This window comes from Rutidosis leptorrhynchoides, chromosome 11 (assembly GCF_046630445.1).
Source record: "Rutidosis leptorrhynchoides isolate AG116_Rl617_1_P2 chromosome 11, CSIRO_AGI_Rlap_v1, whole genome shotgun sequence".
NCBI lineage: Eukaryota > Viridiplantae > Streptophyta > Magnoliopsida > Asterales > Asteraceae > Rutidosis > Rutidosis leptorrhynchoides.
In genome coordinates this window covers 238,417,153-238,421,323 of record NC_092343.1, presented here as the reverse complement: position 1 = coordinate 238,421,323, position 4,171 = coordinate 238,417,153, and the positions used below count along the sequence as shown (strand labels likewise).

The window sequence follows — 4,171 nt, the reverse complement described above, 5'->3', positions numbered from 1 at the left end:
TTAACCAAATGATTATGCAATCTTTCTAACATTATTTATTACTTGTATCTTGCATGAAACTTGACAATTTGATTCACATGCTACATAATCGAGTCGTGTTGAGCCATAGGACTAATTGAACATCTTTGACCATTCGTGACTATCGTTATTGATACAACCTATTTGTTTAGGTCAAGACTAGCATTATCTTTTGCACACGTTACTTGTCGAAGTACATTTTGTTCGTGCATACGAGGTGAGATCATATTCCCACTTTTTACTCTTTGAACTTACTTTTGGGATGAGAAAACATAAACGCTTCTTTTAACTAAGTGAACACAAGTACATAAAAACAAACATTCTACATACGAGTTTAGAACGAAAATTCTCAATTTGATTATCATTATTTACACTTGATGGTGTAAGCAAGAACTTATGTTATATGGCCATATGGGTTTGACAAACCCTCATTCGGACGGTTCGCTACCGTTATTCGGATGAAATATATTTTCGGGAAACAGTGCATGTTCTAGCACTATTGTGATGGGGTACTAATGAAGGAAACTTTAAGCTTTGATAATTGAGTGCTTGTGAATATTAACTTTTAGAATGTACTACTATTTATCAATGATGCAAATCTTGTGGTTCGACTTACTTTTACTCAATTACTTATTTAAACCTATGATTTCACCAACGTTTTCGTTGACAGTTCTCCTATGTTTTTCTCAGGTCCTTGAACTTAGGTGATACATGCTTCCGCTCATTCTTTTTGATACTTGCATCGGATATCGAGTATACTTGCATATGTGGAGCGTCTTTTGACTACTTTAAACTGTGTCGCACGTGTTTCATATGAACTCTTAACTTTGTTATGTACTTGATATGGGAACTACTTTTGTAAACTTTGAAACATCCTTATTTATGAAATGAATGCGACATATTTTCGGTCAAACGTTGTCTTAAAGGCTTATGACCATGTAATGGGACCATACGTAGACGACACCGTCATTTGACGATTTGTCGGGGTCGCTACACCTATGGAGCAAAAGCGTCACACCAACTGAAAAAGCGACGTTCTTATGCACATTTCAGCTCCATTTTTCATCAGTGAGCAATAACGCCGTTCCTAAAGACAAAAGCGCCGCTCCTATCAAGCCAAAAGCGTCGCTCCAAAAGCAAAAGCGTCGCCCCTGAATTGAGCCAAAAGCGGTGTTCCTGATCAAAAGCGTTGCTCCTCACTTAAGCCAAAAGCGCCGCTCCTGAGCCAAAAGCGGCGCTCCTGTCGCTGTATCAACCCAGATTTACAGCACTATAAAAGGAACGAGATTAGGTCATTTTTCATAAGCATCTTTAGAGAGCAGCTGTCTTAATCCGAATTTCACATACAAAACCCTAATTTCATGATCCATTGGTGTTTAACGGTGGATTCAAGGAAGCTAGCTCAAGATTCATCATTGTTTATCTTAGATCTTCATCTTCTTTACATTTTGAGTTGTAACCTTCACTTTACTTTACATACTTTGCAATAATTACTTGTAATAACTTGATGATGATGATTATTTATGTTTCTATGCTTATTATTAGTTTGATCTTAGCCATGATTGGCTAAATCTCTTGTGTTTGCTTATCTATGAATCTCTAATGCTAGTGTTTGCCCCAAAATCAAGTGAATAATGTTGTTTGAATGAATTACATGATCATGTGTTGTTGAGTTAGCTAAAGATCCATTTCTATGAGTTTGTTTTAGGCTTGATTTTGATTACATATGTTGAGTAGCTCTCTTAGTGATTTCCGAAGTGAATCAATGTGTGCTTCAACACCTTGAGTGATCTAGACAACTAGCTTAGGAATTGCAAGTGATTGTGTTCTTGATCTAGGTTGGTTTTCAATTGGCCTTTAGCCAACATAGTAGTGCCGATTATCTTAAGTGATTTCGATAGTTGGGGGTTTTAAGTGATTTCAACCCAAGCTCAATCTCAATGACCAAATCATGCTTAACTCGATCTTAGGATACAATGCTTATGTGAATTCGCGAGTGTTATTTGATTTGAGGTTTAGTAGTGATGCTAGACATTTAATAGTTCAACAACTAGTGCGATAGCAATTTGGGCAAAACTGGGCAAGCCAAGCACAGAGAGGATTAGCTAAGTGAACACTTCTTAGTTAATTTGATTTAAGTCTTAATACTTCGTTACTTGTTTCTTGCTACTAGTTTACTTGTTAAGTTTAAGTTTGTTTAATTGTGAAAGTTTTAGTTGTATTTACAATCAATCAAAACCCCTCAATCAAACAAACCCTAGGACAATTGATAGTTTCAAATATTCAACTTACACTGCTCTCTTGGGACGAACTTGATAAGAATACTTACATTGAAGTGCTATAATAATTTTGTTCTAAGTGCTTGTTAGTTGTGTGTGCTTATTTGTAGTGTTTGAATCATATATAAATTTTGAGGGTAAAAGATGTACGTTGTACAATCGAACATCAACTTTCTTGGCGCCGCTGCCAGGGAGCGGTTAGCCTAGTTGGGTATTTGGTTTACACTTTTGATTGTTCGATCCTTTCGTAGGGGTTTACCCTTACGGAAGTTACTTGTCGCATTTTATATATTATTTTTGTTAGGAAAACCGTTTGTGTTCGTATTGTGATTGAAGGATAGGTGTCTTTGGTGTATGAAAACAAGGTCTCACAAGGATCAAGAGTTCACACATCCATTTTCCGATCCGGAAAAACACGTGGACGAGGTTTATAATCGTAGAGAAGCAAGGGTATTAAGGAAGAATTTCGAAGCTTTGCCATTTTGTTTAGAAGACATGGATGCTAACGGTCAACCGATTCTCAATGAAGATGGTAATCCAATCAACCATGGTCCACCGGTTAATCAAGATTTATTGAATGATACGAATGACACGCCGATGTGGAACGCTGAATTGGTAGCACCAACAATGATAGCACCGGCTATTACAAAACCACCAATTGGAGCGGATAATTGGAAGATAACGTTTTCACGATGATCAAAGATAGATACTTTCATGGGATGATAGACGAGAATCCGTTCGAACACATCCAACACTTTAATGATCTTTGTGATATCTACAAGAAAAAGGATGTCACCGATGACGCTTTTAAGTTAAGGGCATTCCCCTTTACACTTCAAGGGGAAGCGGAAATTTGGTTAAGGAGCTTACAATCCGATTCTATAAGAACTTTTCAAGAATTAACCAACGAGTTTATCAATCACTTCTTCCCACTGTCAAAAGTAGAATGACTTAGAATGGAGATTAATGGGTTCACCCAATGGGGTGATGAATCTTTGTATGATGCGTGGGTGCGATTCAAGAAAATGTTAAGAGCTTTCCCACCGCATGGTTTGACTAAGAAGGAGTACATCAACACATTCTACCGGGGTTGTAATGCTTTGACGAAGCAATATCTTGATTCTTCATCCGGCGGGGTATTTATGTATAAATCACCAAATGCGGCCGAAATTTTGTTAGAAGACATCTCGGTTAACACGTATGAATGGGCACCTTCACCGCAAGATTTGACAAGGAAGAGTGTAGCACAAATCGAGAGATATAATGGGCAAGTGACGCTTGCAAGTTTGAACAACCAATTTCAAACATATGGGAAAGAGTTGAAAAATCTTCAACAAACGATAGTTGCAATGCAAGTAGGTTGTCAACGATGCGAGGGTCCACATCTCACGAAGAATTGTCCTCAAATTACTCAATGCAATCATGTTGATCTAGATGACATTCCCATGAATTCGGATGCTCATGTGAACTACATGAGTAATCAAAACTATCAACGGGGAGGAACATTAAACCAAGGCTACTACAATCCTAATCAAAAACAAGTGTCATTCAACAACCAAACCAATACACCACATGGATTCACAAACCAAAACCGAAACCAAGGTTATAACAACAACTATAACCAAAACCGAAACAACAACTTCAATACCAAAACCAACAACCTTACAACAATCAACCTTATAACAACCAAGCCAATTCGAATTATCAAAACAACCAAGGTTATAGTCAACCACAAAATAACTAAGGTTACAATCAACAACCTCAACAAAACATTCAACAATCCCAACCTTCGAAGAGTTTAGAAGAAATCAAGCAAAACTATATCAAGAAGGTAGAATCAATCGAAGCTTTCCTAACAAAAGAAAAATGAACTT

At 37.2% G+C, this 4,171-nt stretch overlaps 1 non-coding gene across 1 annotated transcript; it reads right to left on the bottom strand.

Annotated features, from left to right (window-relative positions):
* Positions 1 to 3,244: 3,244 nt before the first annotated feature.
* Positions 3,245 to 3,351, bottom strand: LOC139878905 (small nucleolar RNA R71). The gene has a single exon (XR_011769767.1). It is a non-coding gene; the product is annotated as a small nucleolar RNA R71 (small nucleolar RNA).
* Positions 3,352 to 4,171: the final 820 nt, after the last annotated feature.